Source organism: Euprymna scolopes, chromosome 9 (genome assembly GCF_053919585.1).
Source record: "Euprymna scolopes isolate OS-2025 chromosome 9, ASM5391958v1, whole genome shotgun sequence".
In the NCBI taxonomy this organism is placed as follows: domain Eukaryota; kingdom Metazoa; phylum Mollusca; class Cephalopoda; order Sepiida; family Sepiolidae; genus Euprymna; species Euprymna scolopes.
Genome location: NC_136490.1, coordinates 97,023,230 through 97,041,732, shown reverse-complemented (window position 1 = coordinate 97,041,732; position 18,503 = coordinate 97,023,230). Strand labels below are relative to the sequence as shown.

The window sequence follows — 18,503 nt, the reverse complement described above, 5'->3', positions numbered from 1 at the left end:
CCATAGAGCTTGTGTGATATGTTCAGATAACAAATTAAATGATGAAGTCAAATTTATTACCAAGACTCTTTGCAATAATGGTTTTCCATTGCAAATCGTGGAATCTACAATTAAAAATAAAATTTCTAATTTCAATAAAATTAAACAGGCATCTGTCGACAAATGCCCTATCTACCTACGCCTAACTTGGCTAGGTAATATTAGTGAAAGATTGGCCAAGTAAATTTCTTCTGTTGTACAACAATGTTACTTTGCATCAAATACCCGTGTTGTTTTTTCTTGTAAACCTATTTTGTCTTCAATTTGTAAAGAAGTTCTTCCCCCCCCCATCATAACAATTCTATTATTTATTTATTTATTTAAATGTAGCTGCGGTGTGCGCTACGTCGGGCGAACGTATCAAAGATTAGATAATAGGGTAAAACAACATGTTCCATCCAAAATTCGAAATGGAAACTACCTACCTTCGGACGTTTTGAACAATACCTATGGCTCATCTATAGGAGAGCACCTTATAAATAATCGTATTTTCGCTTTGAATTTTAGTGCGGACTTTTTTTCCATCCTTAGCAAGTCGCACTCTCTTTACCATCTCAAAATTCTAGAAACTATATATATATTAAGACTCTGAGACCTTCTCTTTGCAAACAAAAAGAGAATCTCTTAGGGCTTAATCTAGTTTCTATTTAATAATTAATCCAGCCCCCTTTTTTATACATATATTCCCCCCTATTTTTTCATCGATTCATTTTTCCCCCTTTTCTTTTTAAAACGTAATTAAGCTCGATTTTAACTCTGTTGAGCGAGCTTCGAAACCGGTCAGCTGACGCATTCGTTTTTATTTTTTTAATTTCACAATCTAAAATAAATAATGTTTTCGAACAAGTTTAAATTTAGTCTTTACATAGCCATAATATATATATATATATATATATATATATATATATATATATATATATATATATATATATTATCTTCTCGTCTCTTCTTCTTCTATCTTCTTCTGTCTATCTATCTATCTATCTATTTTCTTTCTTCTACAATCTATCTTCTTCTATCTATCTTCTATTCTATCTATTCTACCTTCTATCTCATATATATATATATATATATATATATATATATATATATATATATAAAATGAACTCATTTTTACCGTGTGAGTTAAACCTTATAAGGATAAAAAATCAAGACATTACATGCAAATGTAATGTGCACAAACTGCAGCACAGGATCTGAGGTGTGCTATAGGCCTATTACCCTTACACTTACTCGATAACCGTATATTCCTATATTTTCCCGGTGAGAGTTCACTGCCAAAATCGGTTACATTCAATGGAAGTTGCAACATCTTTTCTCTCTTAGATTCCTCCTTTTCCCGCTCCCCATTTACACAGCATTGGACGCGTTCTCAAGGAACAGTACGGGGAAACACCGATTTGGAATCGTACAAAATTATTTATGCCGTTTTTTTTATCTTCTTTCCCTGATTTATGCTTTCTGTTTTTACCCTAAATAAAATAAAAATAAAAAAATTTAAAAAGAAAACGCGATTATTATTATTGTTTTCTTTTTTTCTTTTGTTTTAGTTAGTGTAAGACGCAACCTGCGGGACTAACCAGTTCTTACTTCCGGTTTTAACGACTCTAACCTTGAAATATAACTATACCTTTATTTATTATTGCTTGCAACTAAACATTTATTTTTACACAAAGAATTAATTCTTTACTGTTTATTATTACAACGCAACGATATCGTGAATTCACTTGCATTACACTTAAATTAAAACAAATAAATTAATTTAGAATTCAAGAAAACAAAACAATTCATTTAGAATTCATTCACTGCGGAATTGATATTTGACATAATTCACTTTTTAGTTAATTCACCACGTGTTTTTCGTTTATTTTTTGCGCTTTCGCCTCAATGATTCGAGTTCGAGTCCCCCCCCCCCTCAAACTTTTTTGGGATTTTTCAAACACCCGGGCACTACCCGACCGTTTGTTTTGTTCACGTTGATTTTTTAATTGTTTTTTTTCATGAATTTTTCTTGATAGTTTTAACATTCTTTGTTTTTATAATTACGGACCGGACATTGTCGAGAACGGATCCTCAATTGGTATCTTCCAGTCCAACGTTTCTTTGTTTGTTTTATGGTTTATTACAAGTCTGTTATCATACCTTCGTTTTTAGTCTTCGGACCTTGATAAATGGTTACTCCCCTGTAAAAACATGTTCTGGTTTCATGTGGGTTTGCAATAGTCAACCAAACACTGTTTTAATCTTACTTGCAAACATTGCTTCTGTTGGCGTCATGAAAGAATGAGTATTGTTCTTTGGACAGCTTCTATACCTGCAAAATATCTTGAATTACCGTTTCGAGAGGTGTACCTCTTGCTCTCTTAAGCGCTCTTTTGAACGTATTCATGAACCGATCTGCCTGACCATTACTTCTCGCATGATTCGGCGCGATATGCTCCACTACAAAAGTTTGGCGGAATATCAGCAGCACCAAGCTTAGCGAATAATTAATGTAAAATATAATGGTTCTTTTCGTATTTGTTTTTTTGTTTTTTTTTCTTTCATATTAATATTTCTGGCCATTGTGTGTTCAGTACTATTAGGTAATAGAAATTAACAAATTATCCAGCAATATCAATATGGGTCCTAGACCATGGTCGGTTTTTTTTTTTTACCAGAATTTAACCTTTATAGCAAACGTCTTCGCTGTCAAATACATCCTTTGCATTTCTGAATTTTTGGTATAACGACTACTTATTCGTATTATTCATCATCATATACTGTTCCTATCTTGAGTGTGATTTTCACAACGACCTTTTTTAGGTGTATCTTGTCGAACTCGGGAATATTTCTGTTGAACTCGGGAATTTGGACAGAATTTCGAATGGAAACCTTTTTTTTACTTCACAGAAGTATCATGCTCTCGTTCCGTCATCCATGACTGGATAGGGGCCCTAAGTAATTCGCAATTGTATTTTTCGGTCGCCCACACTGAGAATTGAACCTTCAATCTTCAGGAGAATTTCACTTTTACAATTGATTTTTGCAAGTACTCTAACCACTGAGCCACGGGTAATTGCGGAACAAAAGCCTGCTACCCCCTTGAAGTAAATATAGGGTTCTGTTCGAAATTCCATCCAAATTACCGAGTTCGACTGAAATATTTCCGAGTTCGACAAGATACACATGAAGAAGGTCGGGGGTTACATCGACCGAAACGGGTTGAAAATAACACTTAAGATGAGAACAATAGTTCTATGAATTCAAATAGTACGGACAGGATGTTCATATTTTCACCGCATTTATAATGTAGTTTTCCATACGTGGCCAATTCACCTAAGTTCTAATGAGATTTTATTTTTATTTTAAAAAGGCCCGGGTGACTGACATGAACTTCTCTTAGTATTTTTTTTTTGTTGTTGTTATACTAGCGTACATAAATATTTTATCACGGAATACACTTTCGAGATTTGTCAGTGACTTTCTTTTTATTTCTATTATATTCTTTAAGAAATCGCTATTTAACGCCTTTTCTTTTATTTCTTTGAGTGTTACCGAAAGTTCTCTAACGGCCTAATGCAATACACTTATTTTTCTTTCACAGTTTGTAGATAGACAATCACTGTGCCATCAAGGTGTTCGTCATATTTTGCGATAAGTCTAGATAATCCGTCAACATTATTGATTTTTGACGGTGGAAAATACTTCATTTTATAATTGTAATTGAGAAAAATGGTCATTCCTCTTTGTAGTTTATTTGCGTTGATAAAAAAAATCCCTTATGAATATTTACAGAAAGTAGATTTGAGCACTCCTGGTTCGAGTATATTCCCATTTTGTCGAGTTTATTTAACTCGTTTCAATGAGTTTACTTCTTTAGTCTGACGAGTTGGGTCTCTTAAAATAAGGGACTCCACCGAAACATGTATGCACATATGTAACTAATAATGTTTATATAATAGACTATATATATGTATATATGCACATATATATGCACACACATACACACATACACACGCACACACACACATATATATAGAGAGAAATAAATGACTGTTATATATATGCATATAACACACACGCGCGCGAACGCAAACACAAACACACACATATATATATAAATAAATGACTGTTATATATATATATATATATATATATATACATATAACAGCCATTTATTTCTACGCACTCTTTAATTTTTTATTTCTGTTATATATATAAATGGCATATTCTAAATACCAAGATGTCATCGTGTATTATGGTATTAAAGCTATATTTGATTCAAATATCGCTTCAATATTATAACATACAACGCAACTATTCTTTAGATTTTTCGGCGTTATGCGATCGTGCTCAATTCTTATTCTTTTCTTTTTAAAGTTTAAAAGTTCCAATTTTCTGACTAGCTAACGAGTCAAATTCAAAATGAACATAATGATCGTTACGAAACAGGTGCTGTAAAAAGTAGACATCTTGGAATATGGCCGTTTTGTCATGTATTTGTATATACTCTGTAATTAAATTTAACATGCATCGAGCTTCATAAATAAAAGGATTATTATAAGTAATTTAATTAAATGGAAAAAGCAAAATTTTCCACACACACACACACACACACACAGATACACACACACACACATATATATATATATATATATATATATATATATATATATATATATATATATATATATATATATATAACGCTTTGAAAATAATATAAGAAAAACCATTGGGGCTCCCTTCAATAAAAAAACTCATCATCGGTGGAATTGAACGATACAAAAGACGATCCAAATTAACACGTAAGCGCAAATACTCGGAGACATACTCAGAGAGAACACTAACATTATATATATATATATATATATATATATATATATATATATATTACAAAGGAATCAATATATATATATATATCATATATATATGATATATATCATACATATCATGCCCAGAGGACACTCGAGGATAAGGGCTAAAGAGTGCGCAGTAGTCAAAAGGACAATATAGTAATCGCCAGAAGTGTAATTTTTGTAAATTGGATTACTAAAGGGGAACGGCTCATCAAGAACTTGTTTACATTGGACTTGATATATATATATATATATATATATATATATATATATATATATATATGGTCATCCACAGACAGAGGCTCTTAAGTGAAGCTAGACTAGAATCCATCCCAAAGAAGAGAGAAAATCTACAACTATTTAGTTGATGGTTTTCACGGGATAATGATATCTTCAATGTTTTTTTAAACATTAATCGCTACTTTGCAGTGCTCTACTTGTTTCTTTACAAAGAGCTTTCCATTACGTTAAAATATGAACAGGTAAGACTATTAATACGGGGATGAACCTGATAAATTGTGTTCATACATAATCATATACATGTCTAAGTTATGTGTAATGGTTGTATTTATTTGCTTTGTTCCGTACCTTAAACACATCAATTTATTGAATGCCATAAATAGAAAGGAAAATAAACCTAACGATACACATCTCAACTGAATTATAGCAATCAATAAACTCATACTCTCTGCTCCGCTTGAATGACTGAAAAGTCATCGACTTACGGCAAATGTCCCATCTAAACATTAGAGATGACATAAATATCATTATGGATAATAAGGCTTTTAGAATTCATTTGATAAATAATAGGGTCAGCAAAAACTATTTTCATCAGCCGAATATAAGTCTGTGGTAAAATCTTAGTAAATTAAATCCATGTAACAATGCGCTGTCGCCATTTTGGATAGTGTAGTCTACAGCACGTGAATAAAGGCGGGTTGCATTTGCGCGCAAACAGAATCGTTTAGTGGTTTATCTGAGCAATGTGACTTGTTTACACCGTTTGATCTATGACTGGCTAACTAATCGGAAATCGCGAATGCATTTATTTATGTAATAACTGAGAACAGCTGCGTGACTCCAAGATGGATTGTTTCTAATTGACTAAAGTCTAATATAAATGAAGTATTTGCACTAATCAGTATCAAGCTTTCAATATGCAGCTATGTACCATTACATAAAATAAGTGATATCTTTTTCTAGGCTCCGGACGAAACCATTTCAAGTGGTAAGGGCAAATACGTAAGCAAATTACAAATCAAACAACACTCGCTGTCTGACATGAATTCGAAGAAAAAAAAACCCAACTCTAAATAAAAAATCAGAGTGGTATTTTTCATATATCTCATCAGAAATGATGATAATAATTTCAAATAAAATGAAATTACTCACGTAATTCTCTGATTTTATATGACTGTTAATGCAAGCAATCGTGGGACCCAATTTTTCCTTCTTTTTTAACGGAAGAAGTACAGTAATATATATATATATATATATATATATATATATATATATATATATATATATATATATACTAGTATTTCAGCCCGGCTTTGCTCGGGCATTATGTACTATACATAACTTTATGTGCATATGTATACATTAAAAAGTGTGAATATGTACGGTAATGTCTTTCTATATGATAGGCTTCCTTAACTACCATAGAGAAAAGTTAGTAGAAACCGCAGACGTAACCTACATCTAACATTTCAAGTGTTTAAACCAAAAATTGCCGGAGGAGTTTGGTAGAGTCAGCAAATGTCAACCCTGTAACTTTTGACCATTTTCCAGAAAAATTTTTGCCCCAAAACTGATTTAAAAGCTTGTTTCACGTCTGAATACCCTTTATGTAAAATTTCAAATTTTTACACTCAAAATTGGCTTAATAGTTTGCTAAAGACCGCAAAGGTAAAATCTTTTGAACATTGACGCCTTGGAAGCTAAATATTCAGCAAAAGAAAAACAAATATTAAAAAGCTTGCCCTATATCTGAATACACTTTATGTAAAATTTCAAATATTTAGACCAAAAATTGGCTGAGTAATTTGGTAGAGATCGCAGAGGTCAATTTTTTTTTTTTAAATTTGACCCTAATTATGACCCCTTAATATTGTTTATTTAGGGCTGAAATCAAATTATAAAGTTACATCCATATCCAAGCAACCTATATCTAAAATTTCAAGTGTTTATACCCAAAATTGGCGGAGAAGTTTGGTAGAGTCCTCAAAGGTCAAATCGTGTAACTTTGACCCCTTGACCGCAAAATTTCTGGCCGAACATAAAATAAAAAGATTTTTCCAAATCTTGTTACCCCCTATGTTATATTCCGTGTCTGTAGACCGAAAATTGATAGTTATTTGGTGGGGAAGTGTACACACACACACACACACACACGTTTTCACTTTTATAGACATACTAGCAGCTCAGCAGAGCTTCGTTCTGGTCCTTTGTACTGTTCATAATTTTATGTGAATATGTATATATTAAAAAGTGTGAATATGTACCGCAATGCCTTTCTATATAATAGACTTCCTTAATTACCAAAGAAAAACCTTGGTAAAGACCGCAGACGTCAATTCTTTTTATAATTTTTACCCCAATTTGACCACTTGACATATATAGTTTTTGGCTCAAAGTAAATTAAAATGTTTGACTTATGTCCAAGTAACCTACATCTAACATTTCAAGTGTTTAGACCCAAAATTGCCAGAGGAATTTGTTAGAGCCTGCCAGGGTCAACTCCTTCAACTCTGACCTCTTGTCAGCGAAATTTTCGCCCCAAAACTGATTTAAAAGCTTGCTGCATGTCCGAATAACTTTATGTTTAATTTCAACTGTTTAGACTCAAAATTGGCTAAGTGGTTTGCTAGAGACTACAAAGGTAAAATCTTTTGAACTTTGATTCCTTGGAGGCCAAATTTTCAAACAAAAAATATTAAAAAGCTTCTTCTACGTCTGAATACACTTTATGTAAAATTTCAAATGTTTATACCAAAAATTGGTTAAGTAATTTGGTACAGACCGTAGAGGTCAATACTTTTAGAAACGTTGAATTTGATATACAGAGCACAGAGTTTTGGGAAAATCTTTATCATCGGTTTTCGGCCAGAAGTTTAGCTGTTAAGGGGTCAAAATTCAACGATTTGACCTTGGAGAACTCTACCAAACTCCTCCGCCAATTTTGGGTATAAACATTTTAGATATAGGTTCCTTTGACATGGATATAACTTAATAACTTGATTTGAGCCCCCCAAAAAATAAATGTTAAGGGGTCATAATAGGGGTCAGAGTTAAAAAAAAAAATTGACCTCTGCGGTCTCTACCAAATTGCTAGAAAATTTCTGGTCTAAACATTTGAAATTTTACATATTCAGAGATAGGGCAAGCTTTTTAATCGGTTTGGGTCGGAAATTTGAGCTACCAATATATAAATCTATGTATGTATGTTTGCATGTCTGCCTAAAGCTTCCGACAGAGTCGACGGATTTTCACAATATCAGTATCCTTTTTAAGCTCGAACCTTCAGACGACAAATATCGAAAAATTGGCTAAAAACATTAATTCCTTCACCTTAAACTGGGCACTTTTCTACAGGGAGGGGGGGTCGTTTTTTCACCAATATTTTCGAAAGTCATCCCCTCTTTTCGATTGTCTAGCCTTAATTTAAACCTACATCACTTCCGGTTTGGCGGTGGTCGTAACAGCAAAGACGTCCCTTTTTCCCCCGTTCTTTCCTCCTTCGCGTTACGGGTTCGAATCTGCCTTCCTACTACCACATTTTTTCTTTGCTCAACACCTACTTCCAAACACCCAGGCAACGCCGGGCACCCATGCTAATATATATATATATATATATATATATATATATATATATATATATATATATATATATATATATATATAAAGCTTTTAACTGAAGCAATATTGCAAAATTCGATCTCCTTGGTTGAACATTACTGAGAATGACAATGTTCATTTAAAAAATTTAGGCATATGTTCATTATTCCGTCTTATAGCTACTTCAGTATTCGCAAGGTTAAAGATATCTAATAGATGTCAAAGGTGACTTTAGTCAGGTTTCAAATTCTGTGACCGGTAATGCACTTGTATATTACAACACTGATAATTTTTGGTTAAGATGAAACATACGTGGGTAATGAATAATATTATATCTATCTATCTATCTATCTATCTATCTATCTCTCTATCTCTCTCTCTCTCTCTCTCTCTCTCTCTCTATATATATATATATATATATATATATATATATATACAAGTGAACGTGTCTGTCCGTCTGTCTGTTTGTGTTTGTGTCTGTGTGTCTGTGTACATTTCCCTACGCAATAACTCTGTCAATTTTCATTCTGCAGACTCGAAACTTGATATACAGGATACTGAGATTTGGGAAAATCTTTGTAATATACTTTCGGCCAGAAATTTGACTGTTAAGGGGTCAAAATTCAACGATTTGACATTTGAGAACTCAACCAAACACCTCCGCCAATTTTGGGTATAAACCTACGTCACTCCTGGTTTGACAGTGGTCGTAACAGCAAAGACGTCACGTTTTTCCCCGATCTTTTCCTCCTTCACGGTACGGGTTCGAGCCCGCCTTCCTACTACCACATTTTTTTTTTTTGCTCAACATACACCTCCAAACACCCCGCCAACGCCGTGCTGAAATGCTAATATATATATATATATATATATATATATATATATATATATATATATATATATATAGTGAAAATGTGTGTGTACATTTCCCTACCAAATACTCTGTCAATTTTCGGTCTAAAGACTCGAAATTTGACATTCAGGGTATTGAAATTTTGGAAAATCTTTTTAATCGGGTTTCGGCCCAAACTTTGACTGTTAAGGGGTCAAAGTTCAACGATTTGATATTTGAGAACCATACCTAACTCCTTCGCCAATTTTGGGTCTAAACACTTGCAATTTTAGATATAGGTAACTTGGCCATGGACACAACTTTATAATTTCATTTGAAACGAAAACAATGAAGGCTAATGAGTCATAATTGGGGTCAAAGTTTAAAAAAAATTGACCTCTGCGGTCTCTATGAAATTACTCAGTCAATTTTCGGTCTAAACATTTGGAATCTATATATCTATAAAAGTGAAAATGTCTGCGTGTGTGTCTGTCTGTGTAGATTTCCCTGCCAAATAACTGTCAATTTTCGGTCTTCAGACTCGAAATTTGACATACAGGGTATTAAGATTAGCTAGACCTCCGCTGCATGAGTGCAAAGAGGGCTGTAATCTTGGGGTCCAAATTTCACTGAAGACTAATGATCGCCGCCAACGAGAAATCAATGGTAAGTGGCTGTTACGGTAACGCAAATTCATCTGCAATGGTTATCGAAAGACTTGCAATAACCCTTATCCCTGAGTGGCTTCCGGGCCTGGATAAGTGGTGACCACCGTGTAAAAAAAAAAGAAAAAAGTAGAGAGTACTGGAAATCTGGGGCGATTTCTCGTCACTCATATCCCAGAGAACACCACAAGTTGTTCTAAAAAAGAAATCTTTGATGATGGCCTGTATGACTACTCCTAATGAGTAATTTAATTATCAGTTATTGAATATAAGTTTTCATTTCTTTGCTCATAAAAATTAAATTTGCATATATAATTATTCTTTACTTTCTTTGTTACTAGCCTGGGGGCCCGGCGTTGCCCGGATGTTTGGAGGTGTGTGTTGAGCAAATAAATAAATAAATATTTGGTATTAGGCAGGCAGGCTCGAATCCGTACCGCGAAGGAGGAAAAGAATGTGAGAAAAAATACATGACGTCTTTGCCGTTGCGTCCATCGCCAAACCGGAAGCTAACGCTAGTCAATCGAAAAGAGGGGATGACTTTCGAAAATATCGGTGAAGGAAGCGACTCCCTCCTTGTAGAAAAGTGCCCAGTTGAAGATGAAGGAATTAATTATTTTTGCCAATTTCTCGATATTTGTCGTCCAAAAGGTCAAGCTTCAAAACGATACCAATCTCTTGAAAATCCATCGCTTCTGTGGAAAGGCAGACATACATACATATATACATACATTTAAACAGACAGGTGAGATTTATATAATAGATTATTAGTTAATATTAAGATTAAGCCCTTCTTCCTTGTCCATAAAGAAATATATTTGCATATGTAACCACATAACATTCCTTTATCATTATTATCAGTTAATATTAATATTAAGATTTCTTTGCTCATAAAATTACATTCGCATATGTGATTATCAAATCTAGACGGACACACGTGCATTCACTTATATAATCCTATTATAAATTTGCAGATTTATAAATGTAATGTGAACAAACATCTCGCTGCTCCAATCCCCACAGTCATCTGTTAGACACGATCCCAAATAGAAGCTACCTACGTTCAAAGTCCGCAATATGCCTGGTTTTGGATGAAAAAGAGTAATATATATATATATTCACACAGATAACAAAAAACCTTATCCTCCTCAATCAGAACGACAAACTAAACAACATACCTAAAACAACAAAAATAATAAAAAGCAAACGCCAACCAAAAAACTTAAAACGCATCCTAACTTCCTCAAAACTCGTCCCGCATACTACAAAAGGAGTTACAAAATGCAATAAACCGCGATGTGGAGAATGTGACATAATAATAGAAGGTAACACATACACATTCAAAAACCCAGCACAAACATTCAAAATAAAAAAGGATCTAAATTGCACCTCCAGAAATGTAGTATATGCACTAAGATGCACAGCATGCAACAAATCCTACATAGGCGCCACCAAAAATTTCAGCAATAGAGTCGTCTTACATAAGAGCAACATCAAAATTGCAGATAACAGACACCTCTATGTTTCAAAACACGTACACACATGCAGTGGAAACAGCTTCAAAATAATGCCAAACTTCCAAACAGACAATTATTTTTATTTACTTACACAGGAAAAAAACTTCATCACGAGATTCACTCCTGAACTGAACAGAACATAATACCATCACACAAAAACATGAAATGCAAGGTACACTCGCATGCACACCCATACACATACACATATACACACCCACACATAAATCAGAACCGACACATTAAAACACACACACACGTGCGCGCATACAACCACACACAGACATAACACCCCTATCTCTAATACAACACACTGAACAATACCAACCCTACTTAACCTCGAAACCAACAACACTAGGAGACACCTAGAACCATAGTATCATATCTGTTCCAACACTTCGCTCCCTCCTCAGTCAGTGGAGGAGAACCCCCTCATGACTGAAACGACTATCATCCCTTCTATCATCCCCCTCCCATACCTATACCCCCTCCAATGCCCCCCTCTGGGGAACAAAATCTTCCCCACACTAGGAACCGATCCTGGGTCTGGCCATACCCACATGGGGAGACAAATAAATAGAAACATTAAAAAAATCCCCTATTTTGAATACACCCCTCTTTCTAAACAAACATAATATAAGGAATACCCGAAAAGACTAAAACGAAAAATCACGATACTAAAATCCAAGAATCCAAAAAATAAATATTAAAATAGAATGAAAGCACCCCTACCCTTATTTCAGAAGAGCAAGCCCCCCCTCCCCACACATACACATTAGTAACGACCTCGGACCACAGCCGCCTTCCTAAGGAAGCAAATAACCCCAAAATACTATAAAACAATATACACATTCCCAAACCAATAAAAGCAAACACACACACGCACACACACGCGCACACACACACACACACACACACACACACACACACACACACACTACCCCACCCTAAAGCAAAAGAAAAAAACATTAGCAGAAAGAGATAGCGACTACAGCCAGGTCAACGTCTCCCTGGACAGGCCCAATAAAAGAGCAATAAAAATTCAGCATACCAATGAATAATAAACACTTACAAGCCTCCACCCCTTGGAAAAACTTCAAATTAACTACGAAAATCGCCATTTTTACATCTCCAACACATTTGAAAATAATTTCTGACGAGGACGCATCACAGACCGTCTGAAACGCGCGTAAACGATTTCAATGACTTAAAAACATTATTACAATGATCCAAACATAATTCTCAATGAAAAACCAAGACACGGAATAATAAAATAATGTTAAAAAATACACATTGTTGGTGACTACTGCCTTATTTATATATATATATATATATATATATATATATATATATATATATATATATATATATATATATAATTATTTTTTTTTTTTACTATAATAATTAAATACCTACAGACACTAGTGTTTCATCCTTTCGGGATTTTTCAGTGCAGGATGTCACGATTACTACCAGTCGAACGATTCGAACCCCGCGACACGAGACATCTCTGGCTCGATTAGCGGAGGCCGTATCCATTCGGCTACCATTAATCGTGTGAAATAGCGTTACATTTTAAACATTTTAATTTAAATGTTCATTACGTCAGACAGACAGTGATCAAATCGTTATACGATGATCTACGCATAAGAGCTAAATTGACCGACTTTTTAATTCCACTGAAAGTGCTCAACGATAAGAAACGAATTTCTTAAAGGGGCTGTCATAATTATTTTTTTTTACTATAATAATTAAATACCTACAGACACTAGTGTTTCATCCTTTCGGGATTCTTCAGTGCAGGGTGTCACGATTACTACCAGTCGAACGATTCGAACCCCGCGACACGAGACATCTCTGGCTCGATTAGCGGAGGCCGTATCCATTCGGCTACCATTAATCGTGTGAAATAGCGTTGAATTTGGGACGATAAATCGGATTCGGAATCGGGAATCGGAAAAATCGGAGCTTTTTGGGGCATCTGAATTGGTATCGAAATTGGAAAAATTTGAGCCTATTTTCCGATACCACAACCGATTCCTTAAATCAGCTTTTTTATTTGATTTTGGTTGAAGAAACATCTCCCACTGCTTGTAGTAATAATAAAATTAAAATTAGGAATTTTAAGATGTGTTTTTATAGCAAACGGGGGGAAAAATAATACCTTTATAGTTAAATATTTAGAAATTTATAAAAAATCGGAATCGGTAATTGTATCAGAATCGGGAATTTAGTACGGAATCGGTAATTGTATCGGAATCGGGAAAAATATTGTAATCGTCCCATCCCTAATATATATATATATACATATATATATATATATATATATATATATATATATATATATATATATATATATATATATATATCCTTCTTTCGAAGTGGCAAATGGGACTTGTTCGGCCGATAATAATTTTAAGGTTGCTCCTTGTGGAGCACCCTTATGTAAAACTTGTAATATTCTTATAACATCGAAAGAATATAAGTCAAATGTGACTAATAAAATTTATTCTGTTATAAATCATTCTAAAGAAGATTTGTCATGTAGGTCCCAAAATTTGGTCTACCTGTTGTCCTGTAAAAACTGTAATTTACAATACGTAGGGGAAACTGTAATGCCTCTAAATAAACGCATGAATTTGCATAGGACTAGCACTAAGGGATGTATTCATGCTGTTAAACATTTTAAAGAAACCTGTAGTCAGTCGTCTTTTTCCGTACAAATAATTGAAAAATTTGAAAGTAATGGATATAATAGTCTAGGTAATGTAGATAACGATATCCTAAGGATGCGTCAGGATAAGGAAGACGATATAATTAAAAAAATGCGAGTAATTTACCCATATGGGTTGAATATTAAAGTTTAAAAAAAATAACCTACAAGATTCTGAAATTATAGGTAGATTATAACCAGCTTTGCCTCGCTACGGTATTAGAGATAGAACTCATGTTAATAGAAATAATAGAAAATCAGTTATTTCATGCGAGGATTTTTTTAGTAAAATTAAAGATATTATTATTAATCAAATTTATGAGTCGTTCAATTATATAAGAAAATTGCTTAATCCAACAAAAAAGAAAGTTTTGAAGGAAATAGCATCTAAAATATTATTACAACTGGATACGATATATAGGAAGGATTATTTCATTCAATGGTATGAATATATTCTGGATATAATCGACACTAAATTATATAAGCCACCAGTGAACGATATAAAAAAGAAACCTAAAAATGTTTGTGTAGTTTTGTATGAAAATAAAGGTTTTGATGATGTAAATTTACCTAAAATATTTAATAAACAAAAAACTATACAATTACTTCCAAATGAATTACAGACAAAAGATCAAAAACCAATAGTTACATATAAACTAGGGCCAACAATACGCAATAAGATTTTTAATTATAAGAAAACGGTAGAACATATAAATATAAATGATAATATTATAAATATTCCAGAATGTGAATGTAATTCCTCTCCTTTCTGTAATAATGAGATAAAACATGTAATTACAGGAGATTTAAAGATAGTAAATAACCATAAATTAAGAAAACTACTTAGTAAGGGTCCAAATTATAGAGAATCTAAATGCCTAAATTACACTAAATGCGTTAAAGAAGTAACTAAAGCACTAGAAGGTTTTATGTCTATTGTAAAGAAATATAAATTAGCACAGTCTACGTTTGATGCATGGAAAAATAGTATATTTGAATGCGTAAATGAAAAGGTTAAACATATAAAACAATTTAAACACCCTAGAAAAACCAATCCTCTTTTAAAAAATTCAGAAAAGTTTGTAATAGTTCCGATTGATAAAGTGGCAAACAATATAGCTTTTATATGTAAAAAAATATTATATACAACGTTTATTGATAGAAATAGGACTTATAGGTAACGTTTCGGATACTTATAAAGTAAGTAATAGTAATTTAGATAGCATTATTTTGAATTATAGTATTATTAGTGAAAAAGTAGGATTAAAGTTAGAAGACAAACACAAAAATCTTCCATGTATGTATTGGATACCTAAAATGCATAAAAATCCAGTTGGTGCTAGATTTATTGTAGGTTCAAAGACGTGCATCACTAAACCTTTAAGTAAAGCTATATCTAAAATATTTAAATTAATTATAAATCAAATAAATAATTTTCACCTGAAAAGTAAATTCTATAATAATATAAATCTATTTTGGGTAGTAAATAATTCCCAACCAGTGAAAGAAAAATTAGATAAAATAAATTCCAGAATAAAAGCAAAATCTATGCCCCATAAAGATAGCACCTGCCCTGTTTTTAAGTTTTATGGAACCATTATGTCAGAGTTTTTGATAATAGCTCGCGTTACTTTAAAATTAACAGATTTTATACCATTAGTTTCTAGCTTAGTAATAAGGATGATAAAACAAGGTGGGGATAAAGATAAAATATTTAAACAGTTAAATAAAGCATTTGTTCGGTATCCTGATGCTTTTGAATCGTTTAAGATAAACCAGACTATATTAATAAAGGAAATCCAAAACTATATTAGCAATGTATAAAATATATTTATAATTACGTATAATAAATTTATATATATATATATATATATATATATATATATATAAATGTATATATGTAAAAATATTTTAACCTTTATATATCAAATTTTAAATAAATAAGAATGTAAATATACTAAATACTAATCATAGTGGGGGTGATAAGTAGTTAAATGGATTAATCCTAATCTTATAAATACAAGACTGATAAATTAAAAAATAAAAAAATGTATCCATTTTAAATATGGAAATTGATGAATCGCACAGGTAAGAAATTCATTTTTATAGTATCAAAAAGTTAGTAATTGCAATTAAGAATAGAAAATTGGATCAAATGTTTGTAACATGTCTTCTTCCTAAGATTAAGGGTGGTGGTATTTGATCAACACTGCTGGGGAGCCATGATGTAATATACTGTTTTGTTTTTAAATCCCCGAAACAGTGTTTCATGGTAAACAACTGATGATCCCTTGAAAAATAAATTATTAGTATTATAGTAAATTCGAGAGTGAGTTGATGCAGTGATTGCAGGTGATTAAATGACTTACTGACTAGATGGTTTTCTAACGAATGATAAAAAATATTTTTTGTATAGTTTTAAATGTTAAAAACTTCAAAGACTATATATATATATATATATATATATATATATATATATATATATATATATATATAGCGGTTATTAAGATTAAGCTACATGGTCGATTTTTTGGTGTCAAGTATTTTTTCCGTCACAGGTAGGTACGCACATCCTATGGATTATTTATTTATTTATTTATTTATTATTTTATGTCTTGTTTTATTCGCTTATTTATTTTATGCATATGGACGATTGTAGACAGGCTCTGAATCTTTTATTAAAAACGGGACGATTTTAACTATGATAAACGCTTATTTTGTCAGCTTTTCTTTGAGGATGTTTCCGTAACTACAAGCGTCCGTCGGACCATATAAAACCGGTGTATGATCGAACCACAAGAGGAATTATTTTATTGTAAACAAACGAATGTTTATCAAGCTCCGATGAATACGAAGCACAAATAATTTGTTTCATTTACAAGTAACTATGACAATGCGAAATCTTTCTCACTCAGCAAATCTACAGGATGTCACAGGAGTTGCACACCGTACGCTGACCTTCATGAAGTGGCCACTCCGATCATCAGATGTGCCCCCTGATTATTATTTTTTTTTTTAATATAGGGGCATCTCAAGTCTGTTGTGGACGGGAATCGTCCATCTGTTAAGCAAATGAACTAGAAAATAGATAGTATTTGTATTTTTTATAAAAACGTAGATAATGTGAGACTTCTAAGACACCCTTCGTGTGTGTGTTTATATATATATATATATATATATATATATATATATATATATATATATATATATATATACCGGTTTAAAGGTATTCAAAAGTGATAACTAATTAATTTAACAAGGTTATTAAGAGTGCTCAGTAAAAGAAGAGCACGATATATTTTTATTAATGTAAACAAATTTACATGATCGCGACATTGGACATGCTAGTATTTCGGACAAATGGTCGATTAAAACCAGAAGTCCTCGTCAGGCGACTTAATAAATGGTTGCTTTCCACAGAAAAACCAAGTCCTCGTGTGTATGTGTGTGTGTGTGTGTGTTTACAAGAACTAATGCTCGTATATATATATATATGTGCGTTTATGTTTATGTATTTGTATGCATGCATTTGTGTGTTGCAGTGTATGCGTGGTTATGGTGTCCCTATTTTGAAATACAAGTGTACTTACCTTAGCATGAAGCACATTACATTGGCTTGCCCCCGGATTTAAACTTGGTCTATCATGCCTGACTGGGCGCGGCTCTCTCTCTCTCTCTCTCTCTCTCTCTCTCTCTCTCTCTCTCTCTGTCTCTCTCTCTCTCTCTCCGTAACAGCTAACAGCACGGGGGAAACAAAAGTTTGTTGAAGGAGAACAAGATGAAAATGAAGGAAAGCGATGCGGAAGCAGCTGCTTTATGACGCCTTCTGTATTAATGAGAGTTGTAATATCGATCTCATTAATTTATCTACCAGACAAGTAATTGGTATCAATCAGGCTGCCCACATCATGATAGTCCGGCGTTTTTAAAGGCTGGCTTATAGTGGTGTTGATAGGATGAGGTCAGGAAGCTAGAGAGAAAATCACATAGATAGATAGATAGATAGATAGTAGTGTTGGGACGATTAATCAGAATCGGATTCGGAGATCGGGAATCGAAAAAACT

General features: G+C 32.9%; 1 protein-coding gene across 1 annotated transcript in view; it reads right to left on the bottom strand.

Moving 5' to 3' along the window:
- The window catches only part of LOC145284788 (uncharacterized), a 58,471-nt gene extending 40,329 nt beyond the window's left edge, over window positions 1-18,142 (bottom strand). Inside the window, exon 1 of the mRNA XM_080133754.1 lies at window positions 18,029-18,142. The gene's annotated coding sequence lies outside the window, so the exon portion shown is untranslated. The remainder of the gene's footprint in view (window positions 1-18,028) is intronic.
- Between the last annotated feature and the right edge of the window lie 361 nt (window positions 18,143-18,503).